The sequence below is a fragment of the Pleurodeles waltl genome, chromosome 10 (assembly GCF_031143425.1).
Source record: "Pleurodeles waltl isolate 20211129_DDA chromosome 10, aPleWal1.hap1.20221129, whole genome shotgun sequence".
Classification (NCBI taxonomy): domain Eukaryota; kingdom Metazoa; phylum Chordata; class Amphibia; order Caudata; family Salamandridae; genus Pleurodeles; species Pleurodeles waltl.
The window spans coordinates 838,743,964-838,761,249 of NC_090449.1; the positions used below are offsets into that span (position 1 = coordinate 838,743,964).

Consider the following 17,286-nt stretch of genomic DNA (forward strand, 5'->3'; position numbering starts at 1 on the left):
ACTGGCTTCTCCTAGTTCCTCACACCAGTCCATTTTTGCTCCAAACCATACTCTATAGGATCCTGAGAGCCCTCCCATTCTTCACCTGTGCCTGGTTGATCATAGTAAAACTCAAACAATGATCTGGTCCGTTGGCACCGTGGAAGTCGGAATCGGCATCGTACCAAGCGGTTCCGGCTCTGGATCATCAGGTATGAAAATGAGGCTCGCACCACCGGTGGCAAGGCGAGTGTCATTCCAGATCCGGTATCGGATCCAAGAGTCCCCAGTGGTGCCAAACATATATATACTTGTGCCTTTGCGCGTATGTATATGTGTCTATATATATATGTATGTATGAAAAAATTTATTTACCCAGTTGACATCTGGTGGTGGCATGTTGTGCTGTAGATTCACATGCTTTACATTATTCCCCCATCTAGTGTTGGGTTCAAAGTGTTATAAGTTGTTTATCTTCGAAGAAGATGCTTTTCAAGTCACAGGATCGAGTAATTCCTTCCTCTTGGTGATACTACGCATGGGCATCGAGTCCTTTGATAGACTGTTTTCCCACAGGCAGGTGAGAAACAGGAATGAGATGGAAGTATGGAGAAAGAGATGTCCATGCAAGTGTATCTACATATGTACACTTTTATACAACTGTACAGTAACTGCAATAGCCATAGAGGGGGGCATATGTGAATCTACAAAACTACATGCCACAAACAGATGCCTACTGGGTAGGTAACATTTACTGTTCAATAACTGTCGATACACATGATTTGCATAGTCTGTAAAGCAGTCCCTCCAAAAAGAGGTGCTAGCCTGTGGAGGTTGCACTTGTTTGGAAGAGTGTTCTTAGAACAGCTTGTCCTACACTTACTTGCTGTCGTTCTTGCACATTCACACAATAATGCTTTGTGAATGTGTGCTGAAGACCAAGTAGCTGCTCTGCATATGTCAGCTAAAGGCATGTTTCTCAAAAATGCCATAGTATCGCCTTTTTTTCCCCTAGTGGAGTGTGCCCTAGTAGTTTGTGGCAATTGTCTTTTTGCCTTAGTATAACATTTGTGCATACATTCAACAAACCATCTAGCTATGCCATTTGGATTGTCCTTGAATGGCAAAGCAAAAGCCACAAAAAGTTGTTTTGTTTTCCTAAACTCTTTTGTTCTGTCAAAATAGTACACGAGTGCCCTCTTTAAGTTTAAAGTGTGGAGTGTCCTCTCTGTTACTGAATCAGGTTCTGGGGCAAAAAACTGGCAAATCAATGGTCTGACTGATATGAAATTGAGACACCACTTTTGGTAGGAATCTTAGATTTGTGCGAAGGATCACCTTATCCATATGACTTTGAAAGAAAGGTTTCTCTAGAGTTAATGCCTGGAGCTCACTGACACGTCTAAGTGATGTGATTGCAACCAGAAAAGCTACCTTCCATGAAAGGAACTGAACAGGACATGAGTGATGTGGCTCAAATGGAGGGCCCATGATCCTAATCAGTATAATATTAAGATTCCACAATGGAATAGGTGGAAGTCTAGGCAGAATTTAAGTCCTTCCATGAACGTTTTAATAACAGGGATTCTGCACAATGAAATATGTTCTCTAATTTGTAAGTATGCAGCTATAGCTGAAAGATGTAATCTGATCAATATGTAAACCAAGTTAGTTTGCTGCAAAGGAAGCAAGTAGCAAACAATTTCTTGAACAGATTCCTTAATTGGATCAATGTGTTTGCAATGGCAGTATCAGACAACCGCTTCCATTTAGCTGCATAACATGCTCTAGTTATCAGTCTGCATGCCTCCTTCAAGATTTCCATACATTCAGGAGGTAAATTAGGATAACCCTATTCTATGACTTCAGGAATCATATTGCTAGGTTGAGTGATTTGGATGCCTGATCTGTCTGTGGTTCTGTGTGAGTATCTGGCCTGCTGAGGAGCTTCTTGTGAGGGACTTACCGAGAGGTCCAGAAGTGTTGTGAACCAATGTTGACGTGCCCATGTGGGCGCTACCAGGATCATAGTTCATGAAGTCTGTTTGAGCTTGTGAACTAGAAATGGAATGAATGGGAGAGGAGGAAAAGTGTAAGCACATATCCCTGACCGATTCATCCATAGAGCATTGCCCTTGGAGAGAGGGTGAGAGTACTTGGACAAGAAGTTTGGGGATTTTGCATTTTCTTCAGTGGAGAAAAGATCTATTTGAGGATTTCCTCACCTTTGGAAGTATTTTTGAAGGACCTGTGGGTTGAGTTCCCATTCGTGGACTTGCTGATGTCTCCTGCTGAGCAGGTCTGCAAAGTCATTTTCTGTCCCTGGAACATACTGTCCTAGTAGGCAAATGTGGTGGTGATGAGTCCATTTCCATATTGTTTGTGCCAGTTGTGATAACTGGAAGTATTGTGTCCCCCTGTTTTTGTAGATAATACATTGCTGCCATAGTCCATCCGGACAAAGACAACTTTGCGTGTGAGGTGAGATAGGAAAGCTTTGAGGGCTAGAAATACTGCTGAAAGCTCCAGATAGTTGATGTGTGTGTGCTTGAACGATGTGGGTAATCCCAAAGACCATGCACTGTGAAATTTTGAAGATGTGCTCCCCAAACCTGTCAAAGATGCATCTGTGGTCAGAATGAATTGAAGCACAGGGTCTCGCCACCCTTTTAAGAGGTTGGTGGAGTCCCACCATTGTAGAGGGTGGTAAGTTTGGCAGTCTATCAACACTAGATCCTCAAGTCGACCCTGTAACTGAGACCACTGACAAGACAGACAGTGCTGTAGCTGACGCATATGGAGTCTGGCATAGGGTACGATGCCGGTGCAAGATGCCATTATCCCTAAGAGCCACATGACAGTTTGATTCTATTGAAACTGAGGAAGCAGATGTTGGAAGTTTTGTATCCGAGCTGCATTGGGGTATGCTAACCTTAGTTCAGTGTTGAGAATGGCCCCTAGATATGGTTTAACCTGGAGATGTTGTAGATTAGGTTTTACAGAGGTTATTGCGAACCCTAATCTGTGAAGAAGCTTCACTGTAATTTGTGTGTGGGACTGACACTGTTGCAATGTGCTGGCTTTGATAAGCCAGTCGTCCAGGTATGGGAAGATATGAATCGTTTATCGTCCGAGATGTGCTGCAACCACTAATAGGCATTTGGTAAATACCCTGGAAGCAGTTGTGACAACAAAAGGTGGAACTCTGAACTGATGTTTGCCGGCAATCACAAACCTGAAATATTTGGATGGGAACGTAAAGGTATGCATTTTTGAGGTCTAGAGCTATCATAAAATCTCCCTGTTGAAAGAGTGGAATGACATTGTGAAGAGTGACCATGTGAAAATGTTTTGAATGAATTAACTGATTTAGGGGCCTGAGATTTAAGATGGGTCTGAGTGACCTGTCCTTTTTTTGGAATGAGGAAATATAGCTGATATACTCCTGTTCCTTGATATTTGGGTGGAACTGGTTCTATCGACCCTTTTGAAAGCAGAGCTTGTACCTCTTCTGTGAGTTGTGCGAGGACGGATACTAGGAGGTGTGGTTGTGAGCTCCATGCAATAACCATGTTGGAAAATGGAGCGGACCTACTGGTCCAATGTTATTTGTGTCCATTGATATAGAAGTTGTGATGACGTCCCCCAGCTGGTGTTATTTGGGGTTTGGGTGTGTTGAGACAGTCAGTGTTTTGTTGTAGAACCTGAGCTCCGAGAGTTGTTGTTTTTGCCTCTGCCTCTGAAATTATGACCTCAATGATCCTCTGATAGAGCCTCTGGTATAGGAACCTGAGGCCTGTTTGTTTTGAGAGATGGAAAGCTCTGATGAAGCTGTTGATTTGTAACTCCCTCTATAGAGAGTGGGTGACAAACAAATCTTCTTTGTACCTGTGACTGAAGTGCTCCTATGGCCTTTGCAGTGCCCTAGTCCTTTTGTAGTCTTCCCAAGGTGGAATCAACTTGTGGACCAAAGAGGTGATCTTTATTAAAGTGCATATTTAAAACCGCTTGCTGTACCTTTGGCTTTAACCCAAAGAACCTAAGCTTTGCATGTCTTCTGATTAGGAAACTTATGTTTATGCCACGTGCTGCGGTATCTGCAGCATCCAGCGCACATCTAATTGAGTTATCAGCAATGGTTTGCCCCTTCGACAATTTGTTGGCCATGTTTGAGATGCTCCTCTGGGAGATATTAGAGGAGATCCTACATTTCATCCCAGTGAGCTCTGTCATATCTAGAGTAGAGCTATCCACCAATGATTAGCAGCTTCGCAGCTACTCTTGCCTGCTGCATCAATCTTTTTACTCTCTTTGCCAGGTGGGGGAAGAGTCTCCAGTAGCCGGGCTATTAGCTCTTTTCCTGGTGGTAGTAGTAACTATAGAGTCTGGGGGCACTTGTGATCTGATAAAGGATCAGAAGGAGCTGGTTTGTATTTTGTACCTAACCTTGGAGTTATTATTCTTGAACGGCTAGGCTCTTGGAAAATGTCATTTGCATGCTGCATCATACCTGAGAGCACAGGGAGATATTGGGTGTCCCTGTGTGTGGTGGTAAGTGTGTCAAATAGAGAATCCTGTTCAACAGGATCCTTATGTAAAGATACAGTATGGTATGCAGCTGCCATAACAATAACTTATTGGTAGCTGGTAGTATCCTCTGGAGGGGAAGGTATAGAAGGATGCAATTCTGGATCAGTATTAATAACTGGGTCCAGATCATAAGAATCCCAGGGATTCTGATTTGGTGGTATCTCCTTTAACCCCTTCGCTGCCAGGCCTTTTCCCCCTCCTGTGCCGAGCCTTTTTTTGGCTATTTGGAGCAGTTCGCGCTTAGGCCCTCATAACTTTTTGTTCACATAAGCTACCCATGCCAAATTTGCGTCCTTTTTTTCCAACATCCTAGGGATTCTAGAGGTACCCAGACTTTGTGGGTTCCCCAGAAGGAGGCCAAGAAATTAGCCAAAAAACAGTGAAAATTTCATTTTTTTAAAAAAAATTGGAAAAATGGGCTGCAGAAGAAGGCTTGTGGTTTTTTCCCTGAAAAGGGCATCAACAAAGGGTTTGCGGTGATAAAATCACCAGCTTCCCAGCTTTCAGGAACAGGCAGACTTGAATCAGAAAACCCAATTTTTCAACCCAATTTTGGCATTTTACTGGGACATACCCCATTTTTACGATTTTTTGTGCTTTCAGCCTCCTTCCAGTCAGTGACAGAAATGGGCATGAAACCAACGCTGGATCCCATAAACCGCAACATTTCTGAAAAGTAGACAAAATTCTGAATTCAGCAAGGGGTAATTTGTGTAGATCCTACAAGGGTTTCCTACAGAAAATAGCAACTGAAAAAGAAAAATATTGAAATTGAGGTGAAAAAAACATCAATTTTTCTCTAAGTTTTACTCTGTAACTTTTTCCTGCAATGTCAGATTTTCGAAAGCAATATACCGTTACGTCTGCTGGACTCTTCTGGTTGCGGGGATATATAGGGCTTGTAGGTTCATCAAGAACTCTAGGTACCCAGAGCCAAAAAATGACCTGCACCCTGCAGTGGGTTTTCATTCTATGCCGGGTATACAGCAATTCATTTGCTGAAATATAAAGAGTAAAAAATAGCTATCAAGAAAACCTTTGTATTTCCAAAATGGGCACAAGATAAGGTGTTGAGAAGCAGTGGTTATTTGCACATCTCTGAATTCCGGGGTGCCCATACTAGCATGTGAATTACAGGGCATTTCTCAAATAGACGTCTTTTTTACACACTGTCTTACATTTGGAAGAGAAAAATGTAGAGAAAGACAAGGGGCAATAACACTTGTTTTGCTATTCTATGTTCCCCCAAGTCTCCCGATAAAAATGATACCTCACTTGTGTGGGTAGGCCTAGCGCCCGCGACAGGAAACGCCCCAAAGCGCAACGTGGACACATCACAGAAAACAGACCTGTTTTTAGCAAAGTGCCTACCTGTAGATTTTGGCCTCTAGCTCAGCCGCCACCTAGGGAAACCTACCAAACCTGTGCATTTCTGAAAACTAGAGACCTAGGGGAATCCAAGATGGGGTGATTTGTGTGGCTCGGACCAGGTTCTGTTACCCAGAATCCTTTGCAAACCTCAAAATTTGGCTAAAAAAACACATGTTCCTCACATTTCTGTGGCAGAAAGTTCTGGAATCTGAGAGGAGCCACAAATTTCCTTCCACCCAGCGTTCCCCCACGTCTCCCGATAAAAATGATACCTCACTTGTGTGGGTAGGCCTAGCGCCCGCGACAGGAAACACCCCAAAGCGCAATGTGGACACATCACAGAAAACAGACCTGTTTTTAGCAAAGTGCCTACCTGTAGATTTTGGCCTCTAGCTCAGCCGCCACCTAGGGAAACCTACCAAACCTGTGCATTTCTGAAAACTAGAGACCTAGGGGAATCCAAGATGGGGTGATTTGTGTGGCTCGGACCAGGTTCTGTTACCCAGAATCCTTTGCAAAGCTCAAAAATTGGCTAAAAAAACACATGTTCCTCACATTTCTGTGGCAGAAAGTGCTGGAATCTGAGAGGAGCCACAAATGTCCTTCCACCCAGCGTTCCCCCACGTCTCCCGATAAAAATGATACCTCACTTGTGTGGGTAGGCCTAGCGCCCGCGACAGGAAACGCCCCAAAGCGCAACGTGGACACATCACAGAAAACAGACCTGTTTTTAGCAAAGTGCCTACCTGTAGATTTTGGCCTCTAGCTCAGCCGCCACCTAGGGAAACCTACCAAACCTGTGCATTTCTGAAAACTAGAGACCTAGGGGAATCCAAGGAGGGGTGACTGGCGGGGCTCGGACCAGGTTCTGTTACCCAGAATCCTTTGCAAAGCTCAAAAATTGGCTAAAAAAACACATGTTCCTCACATTTCTGTGGCAGAAAGTTCTGGAATCTGAGAGGAGCCACAAATTTCCTTCCACCCAGTGTTCCCCCACGTCTCCCGATAAAAATGATACCTCACTTGTGTGGGTAGGCCTAGCGCCCGCGACAGGAAACGCCCCAAAGCGCAACGTGGACACCACCAAAATGTTGGAAGAAAACAGAGGTGTTTTTTGCGAAGTGACTACCTGTAGATTTTGGCCTCTAGCTCAGCCGGCACCTAGGGAAACCTACCAAACCTGTACATTTCTGAAAACTAGAGACCTAGGGGAATCCAAGGAGGGGTGACTGGCGGGGCTCGGACCAGGTTCTGTTACCCAGAATCCTTTGCAAAGCTCAAAAATTGGCTAAAAAAACACATGTTCCTCACATTTCTGTGGCAGAAAGTGCTGGAATCTGAGAGGAGCCACAAATGTCCTTCCACCCAGCGTTCCCCCACGTCTCCCGATAAAAATGATACCTCACTTGTGTGGGTAGGCCTAGCGCCCGCGACAGGAAACGCCCCAAAGCGCAACGTGGACACATCACAGAAAACAGACCTGTTTTTAGCAAAGTGCCTACCTGTAGATTTTGGCCTCTAGCTCAGCCGCCACCTAGGGAAACCTACCAAACCTGTGCATTTCTGAAAACTAGAGACCTAGGGGAATCCAAGGAGGGGTGACTGGCGGGGCTCGGACCAGGTTCTGTTACCCAGAATCCTTTGCAAAGCTCAAAAATTGGCTAAAAAAACACATGTTCCTCACATTTCTGTGGCAGAAAGTTCTGGAATCTGGGAGAAGCCACAAATTTCCTTCAACCCAGCGTTCCCCCAAGTCTCCCGATAAAAATTATACCTCACTTGCGTGGGTAGGCCTAGCGCCCGCGACAGGAAACGCCCCAAAGCGCAACGTGGACACCACCAAAATTTTGGAAGAAAACAGAGGTGTTTTTTGCGAAGTGACTACCTGTAGATTTTGGCCTCTAGCTCAGCCGGCACCTAGGGAAACCTACCAAACCTGTACATTTCTGAAAACTAGAGACCTAGGGGAATCCAAGGAGGGGTGACTGGCGGGGCTCGGACCAGGTTCTGTTACCCAGAATCCTTTGCAAAGCTCAAAAATTGGCTAAAAAAACACATGTTCCTCACATTTCTGTGGCAGAAAGTTCTGGAATCCGAGAGGAGCCACAAATTTCCTTCCACCCAGCGTTCCCCCACGTCTTCCGATAAAAATGATACCTCACTTGTGTGGGTAGGCCTAGCGCCCGCGACAGGAAACGCCCCAAAGCGCAACATGGACACATCACAGAAAAAAGACCTGTTTTTAGCAAAGTGCCTACCTGTAGATTTTGGCCTCTAGCTCAGCCGCCACCTAGGGAAACCTACCAAACCTGTGCATTTCTGAAAACTAGAGACCTAGGGGAATCCAAGGAGGGGTGACTGGCGGGGCTCGGACCAGGTTCTGTTACTCAGAATCCTTTGCAAAGCTCAAAAATTGGCTAAAAAAACACATGTTCCTCACATTTCTGTGGCAGAAAGTTCTGGAATCTGGGAGGAGCCACAAATTTCCTTCCACCCAGCGTTCCCCCAAGTCTCCCGATAAAAATGATACCTCACTTGCGTGGGTAGGCCTAGCGCCCGCGACAGGAAACGCCCCAAAGCGCAACGTGGACACCACCAAAATTTTGGAAGAAAACAGAGGTGTTTTTTGCGAAGTGACTACCTGTAGATTTTGGCCTCTAGCTCAGCCGGCACCTAGGGAAACCTACCAAACCTGTACATTTCTGAAAACTAGAGACCTAGGGGAATCCAAGGAGGGGTGACTGGCGGGGCTCGGACCAGGTTCTGTTACCCAGAATCCTTTGCAAAGCTCAAAAATTGGCTAAAAAAACACATGTTCCTCACATTTCTGTGGCAGAAAGTTCTGGAATCTGAGAGGAGCCACAAATTTCCTTCCACCCAGCGTTCCCCCACGTCTCCCGATAAAAATGATACCTCACTTGTGTGGGTAGGCCTAGCGCCCGCGACAGGAAACGCCCCAAAGCGCAACGTGGACACATCACAGAAAACAGACCTGTTTTTAGCAAAGTGCCTACCTGTAGATTTTGGCCTGTAGCTCAGCCAGCACCTAGGGAAACCTACCAAACCTGTGCATTTCTGAAAACTAGAGACCTAGGGGAATCCAAGATGGGGTGACTTGAGGGGCTCTGACCAGGTTCTGTTACCCAGAATCCTTTCCAAACCTCAAATATTGGCAAAAAAAAACGCATTTTTCACACATTTCGGTGACAGAAAGTTCTGGAATCTGAGTGGAGCCACAAATTTCCTTCCACCCAGCGTTCCCCCAAGTCTCCCGATAAAAATGATACCTCAGTTGTGTGGGTGGGCCAGGTGCCTCCAACAGAATAAGGCCCAAAACTTGTAGAGATACAGGGGATAGTACTGCGAGTTTATAAGGACATATTCTTTTATACATCTTTAGACTGACTCTGCTTTGGGGACCCACATACGTGAGGTGTCATTTTATTTGGGAGACTGAGGGGAACACTGGGGAGTAGGAATTTTGTGCTGGAGTGGTGATCGTACGAAGAAAAGTCAGGAAAATATGCTTTTTTTAAGCACATTTTGAGGTTTACAGAGGAGTCTGGGTAAGAAAATGTTGGGGGATCCACGCAAGCCACTCCTCCCTAGACTCCTTGGGGTGTCTAGTTTTAAAAAATGTCTGGGTTTGGTAGGTTTCCCTAGATGAAGGCCGCACACAGGACCAAAAACATAGGTGCCCTCTCCCCCCCAAACACAGGTAGTTTTGTAATATATCGTTTTGATGTGCCCACATACGTCCGTGATGTGCCAAACACTAAAATTTTGAAAAGAAACACACTTAGGTTATGTGAAAAAGACCCCTCACCCACCAACCAAGTTGGTGGCATGCTTCATCATCGGGGTCCCACCTGAGGCACCTAGCGTGTCATAGGTGTGCTGCGACGCCGGATTACAGCGGAGCAGGTTTGGTCATTTTTACCACACATACTGGTTGGATTTGGCACGAGGGTGAGTGATGGTTCAGTGGATCAAATTTTACTAACAAGAGCTTTCACAAAAATGAAAAGCACTGTTAGTAACTGAAAGGCAAAAAACTGAACCAATGACTCACAGCTCGTGAGCTGTAAAGTCCATTCACACAACTTTCATACATGACACACACAAGGCCATTCACACCGCCAGCCACGGGCCCAGCACATTACAACACTCACATCGACAGACAGCGCCACTCAAGGGCCCATCACTTACATACGCCCACATGCCTGATACAACAATCACACCAGCTGATGGGAGTGTGTGGACTGGTGTTTGGCTGGCAGTGTGTTGCAGTAGCCAACATCAAGTCAATATGTACAGTCTCAGCCAAGCCCCACTCCACACACAATGGCATCATATTTTTTTTTTTTTTTTAAACAGAGGAACCCCTAACTAAGTAGAAAGAATTACAAAACAACAAACACAAAAGCTCTAACTAACAACATGACAGAAATGCTAACCATGAAACTAAACACATGAAAATACAAAACAGACATGAGTTTACACTCATGGTTGTTCCCAGAAATTCTTCTGGGTGTGGTAATTCTTAAAACAAGCACCGACACACAGCCCAGGCTTTGAAGGACAATCTGGGCAGTACATTCGAGACTCCCTCCGGATACCTCTTCGAAAACACACTCTACATTTCTTAGCTGGAAAGTCTTTTTTGGGTGTGGGAGGAATGTGCTCAGCAAAGTGGCGATCTTTCAATCTAGCCACATCCTCCACCACTGCTTCTCTAGGAACTCTGGCCTGTTCCACCACAATAAGGCTCTCTATCACTGACTCCTGAAATTTCACAAATGTCATCTTTGAGTCTGGAGACCTATCCCTAAACACAATAAAAGCATTGAAGGTTGCTAAGTGGAAGAGGTGAAGTGCTAACTTCTTATACCAAACATAAGACTTACGAATAGCAGTATAAGGTTCCAACCTCTGGTCAACTCTATCTACACCTCCCATGTGCTTATTATAATCTAAAATGCACACAGGTTTGCGCACTTCAGCAACCTGGCCCCAAACAGTCACAGGGGAAGTACTCTCATCATGGATGGTACTTAGCATGTAGACATCCCTCTTGTCTGAAAATTTCAAAGCTAGCAGCTCCTCGTTCCGCAAGGCACAGCACTGTCCCCTCTCAAGTTTTTTACAGACAAGCTCCCTTGGATAGCCTTTCCGGTTAGAACGGATTGTGCCACAAGCAACTGTGTCCACTCTAAACAATTCCTTGAACAACTGCACACCAGTGTAGAAGTTATCTACATACAAATGGTGACCTTTGTTGAACAGTCGTCTACCAAGATCCCACACTATTTTCTCAGTAACTCCAAAAGTGGGAGGACAACCAGGGGGGTCAATATTGGAATCCCTACCAGTGTACACACGGAAACTATACACATATCCTGTCCTACTTTCAGACAGCATATACAATTTAATTCCATATCGTGCCCTTTTGCTAGGAATGTACTGCCTAAAAACCAAACGACCCTTGAAGAGGACCAAAGACTCGTCCACACTTATCTCTTTGCCTGGAACATAGACCTCCGAAAACCGATCTACAAAATGATCAAGGACAGGCCTAATCTTAAAAAGACGGTCAGAATCTGGGTGATCTCGTGGCAAGGCTAATGCATTGTCAACAAAATGCAGCATCCTAAGAAGAAGCAAATACCGATTACGACTCATGGTAGCTGGAAATATAGCTGTTGCCATCAAGGGACTAGTAGACCAATAAGAAGCCAGTGACGGCTTCCTTATCAACCCCATCAAAAAAGTCAAACCCAAAAACTTTTTTAGCTCCTCCAAATTTGTGGGAATCCACTGGGAAGCTCTAGAGTGTGGCCTAAGTCTAGCAGCGTTGTCCCTCAAATGCTGCTCCGCATACAAATTAGTCTGCTCAACAATCTCTTCCAAAAACACATCATCCATGAATAACTCAAAGAAATTGATAGGCATAAAGTTCTCTGTATTGGCGTTACACCCCGGGAGACCAGTAAAGGCAGGCAACTCTGGCTGCTCCATGTTTGGGGCAACCCAGACATCAGGTCTTCTAACGGGAAACCTTTCAGCCCCAGGTTGCTGCACTATTGGCACATCAATGTCCTCCTCTAAAACAGAACCTTCATCTGCACTGAGTGTGGCTTCATCATCAGAAGATTCCCCTCCAACAGAAACATCACTGCCAGAATCTCTGACTTCCTCCTCTGCCTCAGATGCAGAGTCCGTCTCATAGTCATGATCAGACTGTGACTCAAAAAGCATACCAACCACCTGCTGAGCGGTCATCCTGCGGCTAGCCATGATCTCTCCTGCTAAAATTAACTGGACAAATTCACCACCAACAACCAGCACTGTGTAAGACAAGTAACAAAGTGTAGCTTTGTTAGTAAGAGTTACAAACTCAAAAACTATACCGCTCACTTGCCTGAAAAAGCTTGATTCACCAGCAACTACACAGCAATCACCAATGATATCCCACTAAAAAGAAAGAAAGAAAGGCAAATTAGAAATAAGACAAAACAAATATCATTGTGCACAAACCTAAGGACAATTTCATACACAATCCTGCATTTAGTACACCCCCTACAAACATGTCATTCATGCATGGCAACAATACTCCTTTGGAGTAAATTGTTTTTACTTACCTAAAACATGCAACTGTGCAAACTGCAGGTCAACCACCGCCAAAACCGCAAGGAGCCACAGCAAATAAAGCAAAAGCTTTGAACTAGAACAAAAAGGAGGAAAAGATTTTTTATCACAAATGCAAAGACTTCTTCAGTTGACAAACACCCCACCATCAAACATTTTAGAAATTGGTGCCTAAGTGGATTCTGCCATAGGGGCAGATGGGCCTACTAAAAAAATAGGCCTGTCTGCCCCAAGGAAGCCAAAAAATACCTTTAGTACTGTGTCCCCATGGAGAGCGACCCTTGCCAAAGGGGACAGCCCTCAAACAAAAAAAACACACACAACACTATCCCTGGTGCCTAAGTGGCTTCTGCCCCCTTGGGGGCAGGTGGTTCTAGAAAAATAGGCCCATCTGCCCCCAGGGGGGGCAGAAATGGCCAACAGGTCAATGCCCCCCTTGGGGGGGCGCCCGTGCCCAAGGGGACGCCCCCACACAAAAATAAACACATAAAAAAAAATCCCTGGCGTTCTAGTGGTTTCTGCCCCCCTTGGGGGCAGATCAGCCTAAAAATAATAGGCTGATCTGTCTCCAAGGGGTGCAGAAATGGCCTGGGTACATGTGCCCCCAAAGTGGGGGGCGACCCTTGCCCAAGCCCCCCCCCATCCACTAACACACACACACACACACACACACACACTATCCCTGGTGTCTACGTGGCTTCTGCCCCCCTTGGGGGCAGGTGGGTCTAGAAAAATAGGCCCATCTGCCCCCAGGGGGGGCAGAAATGGCCAACAGGTCAATGCCCCCCACAAAAATAAACACATAAAAAAACATCCCTGGCGTTCTAGTGGTTTCTGCCCCCCTTGGGGGCAGATCAGCCTAAAAATAATAGGCTGATCTGTCTCCAAGGGGTGCAGAAATGGCCTGGGTACATGTGCCGCCAAAGTGGGGGGCGACCCTTGCCCAAGGCCCCCCCCCATCCACTAACACACACACTATCCCTGGTGTCTACGTGGCTTCTGCCCCCCTTGGGGGCAGGTGGGTCTAGAAAAATAGGCCCATCTGCCCCCAGGGGGGGCAGAAATGGCCAACAGGTCAATGCCCCCCTTGGGGGGGCGCCCCGTGCCCAAGGGGACGCCCCCCCACAAAAATAAACACATAAAAAAACATCCCTGGCGTTCTAGTGGTTTCTGCCCCCCTTGGGGGCAGATCAGCCTAAAAATAATAGGCTGATCTGCCCTCAAGGGGGGCAGAAATGGCCCTAAAAGACATGCCCCCCAAAGGGGAGCGACCCTTGCCCAAGGGGGCGCCCCCCCATCCACTACACACACAATCCCTGGTGCCTAAGTGGCTTCTGCCCCCCTTGGGGGCAGATGGACCTAAAAAAAATAGGCCGATTTGCCCCCAAGGGGGGTAGAAAAGGCCAACAGTTCTCTGCCCCCTTGGGGGGGGCGCCCCTTGCCCAAGGGGGCACCCCCCCCACATAAATACACATAAAAATAAAAAACCCTGGTGATCTAGTGTTTTCTGCCCCCCTTGGGGGCAGATCTGGCTAAAAAGTAGCCAATCTGCCCTCAAGGGGGGCAGAAATGGCCCTAAAGGACATGCCCCCCACAGGGGAGCGACCCTTGCCCAAGGGGGCGCCCCCCCATTCACTACACACACAATCCCTGGTGCCTAAGTGGCTTCTGCCCCCCTTGGGGGCAGATGGACCTAAAAAAAATAGGCCGATCTGCCCCCAAGGGGGGCAGAAAAGGCCAACAGTTCTCTGCCCCCTTGGGGGGGGCGCCCCTTGCCCAAGGGGGCACCCCCCCCCAACATAAATGCACAGAAAATAAAAATCCCTGGTGATCCAGTGGTTTCTGCCCCCCTTGGGGGCAGATCCGCCTAAAAAGTAGGCCAATCTGCCCCCAAGGGGGGCAGAAATGGCCGTAACAAATTGCCCCCACAAGGGGAGCGACCCTTGCCCAAGGGGCCGCTCCCCGCCAACAAGAAACAGGAAAGAACAACAACAAAAAAAAATCCCTGGTGTCTAGTGGGCATTCCTGCTGCCCGATCGCAATGCGATCGGGCAGCAGGAATGCTCAAAGAGACACCGGGGGAAAGGAAAAGCCTTTCCTTTCCCCCGGTGCCTCTTTAGCCCAAACCCCCCACCCACCGGGAAGAGGAACTCACCTCTTCTCCGTTCGCCGCACAGGAAGCAAATGGCTTCCTGTGCGGCGAAATCCCCATAATGAAGTCAGCGCGCGATCGCGCGCTGACGTCATTATGGGGGGGTGGGGGGGTCGTGGGTGGAAGGGGAAGGGCTTCCCCTTCCATCCCTGACTTTGGGGGGGTGGGGGGGAAGCACACAGAGGGAGCGAGAGCGCTCCCTCTGGGCTGTGTGCCGAGGACGTAGTGGTTACGTCCTCGGCACAGCAGCACTGTGCCGCGGGACGTAACCACTACGTCCGCGGCACAGAAGGGGTTAAATAGTGTTCATCAAATAATGGTGAACCTTGTGGAGTGTAGTCTACCTCAGTTGGAGAAATGGGAGAATGAGGGGAAGGAGAAGTAGGTGGAGGTGAAGGAGGAGGAGGAGGATGATGAGGAGGGGGAAGAGGGCGAACAAGCATCTCAGTGGAAACAGTCTTTTTCTTAGGGAGTTTTTAGGTGGTGAGGTGTCCAGTGCCTCTTGGAAGGTCAGCTTCCTTTTAAAAGTAACTGCAGGGGAAGCTAAAATTAGTCCTGTGCCTTTTTGAATATATATTATGCGCTGTCTAGCAATCCACGGCCTCTAATAAGAGTTGAATAGGTGAAAGAGTGGTGGAGGAGTGGCTTGAGTCCTAATGATCCAAAGGAACACATTCCTTTGTTTTCTGCGGCAACATTTTCAGTCAGATCTTTTTCGGTGCCGAACTCGGATCCAAAGATTGTCGGTTTGTAACCGATGCAATCAGTGCAGAGTGCTTGGTGTTGATGAGGTTGGAGCCGAAGATGCAGCCACAATCCTCAATGTTTTCGATGCCGAGCCAATGGGCGTGGCATCCAAAATTTCTTTCTGAGACTGACCATGGCTTGATTGCAGAGGTGGTCCAGTGACCTCGGTATGGCGTCTTTTTGGAGGTTTTGTGGTAAGAGGGGCCAATGTAATCACGGTTTGTGCCAAAGTGACTTCTTGGCTCTCAACGTCAGATTGGATGTCTGAATTTGTATCTTAGATGGAGACGGCTTCCTGATGGGGCTCCTCCTGTGCATGCACTTCCCTGAAAATATTCGGGCTGCCATCTGGAGATTTGCTTGCCATATCTAGCCTACAAAGCTTGTCGGTCTCGGAGCATCTACTCAGACTGGAATGAGCTACACACCTCACAGGTAGCCTCTTAATGGCCCGTCGAGAGGAAAAAGTTACACACCAGATAACGATTGGTTCAAGGGTACTTCAAATGGCACCGAGGGCAGAACCGAAATGGTGTCTGTTTCATCGGACTTACATTCTCTCCGGTGTCAAAGGTTTCAAGGCCCAACAGTCTGAAAGGTGTACAGTAAAAAAAAAAAAAAAAACTGGAACCAGCAGGTGAGAAACGGTCGATGTGAGTTAGAAAACTCGATCAAATGTACAATACCGTCAAACAGAAAGGGAGGAGAGAAAGTCTTGGATCGGAGCGAGTCGAAGATGGAGCACAGAATTTGTCCGAACCCGACGGAGGACAGAAAACAATCTAACAAAGGAACCGATGCCCATGCGCAGTATTACTGAGAGGGAGAAGTCACTCGAGCCTGTGACTCTAAAAACATCTTCTTTGCAGAAAAACAACTTGTAACACTCCAGACCCAACACTAGATGGCAGGATAATGGCACGCATGTGTATCGACTGCCATATATACCACCAAATGCGTCTGTATATATATATGTGTATATATATATATATATATATATATATATATATATATATATATACACACACACACACACACACACACACTTTTTTGCATACATTTAGAAATAGTTTAACATTATACAGTGCAGAGAGGGACCATGACTCATGAGAAAGCCTCACACTTACTCAGCAATGGCAGTAAATAGATTAAGCTCTGCACACCTGCATATATGGTTTATACATGCTATTTTTCATGTATTTGTTTTCACATTTTTATATTTAACCACTGCAGAGATGCAAAGAGATTAAATGTTGTGTAGTATGGCAAAATCACATTGAAGAGACCTTGTGACAAGAGTAGCTTCCCTGTGTAAAATATGTGTTACATGCAATCTGTGCAACTGTTAAAAAGTGTTTTTTTCAAGTACGATTTGCTGTACTTTGATAATAATCTTGAAGTTTAACTTTTCCCTGTGGTAATACATGTGTGATTGTCGTTTATTAGTACACTTGCTCTAAATACCGAATTACATGGCCCCTTGTGTTTCCATTATCATTGCGTAACTATATACACACATATATACATATATGTCTGTGAACACCTATGTATGCAAAATATACAAGTACACACACACATATATATATATATATGTATATATATATATGATGATTTAGGGTATTTTGTAATAGAGTTCGAAATTAATTTAATGTTACATTATATTTAATCTGTAAATTAACAGTCGAATTAGTAATTCCATTAATGATACTCAATACTGAATACAAGGAATATTACTTAATTTTAACTATGAGGTAAATATAATATTTAATTTATTATACAGGTATATATTTTAATCATTC

The 17,286-nt window shown here is 45.9% G+C and overlaps 1 protein-coding gene across 1 annotated transcript in view; it reads left to right on the forward strand.

Annotated features, from left to right (window-relative positions):
* TGM4 (transglutaminase 4) overlaps positions 1-17,286 on the forward strand; it is a 172,200-nt gene that overhangs the window by 149,873 nt on the left and 5,041 nt on the right. The gene's annotated exons all lie outside the window — the stretch shown is intronic.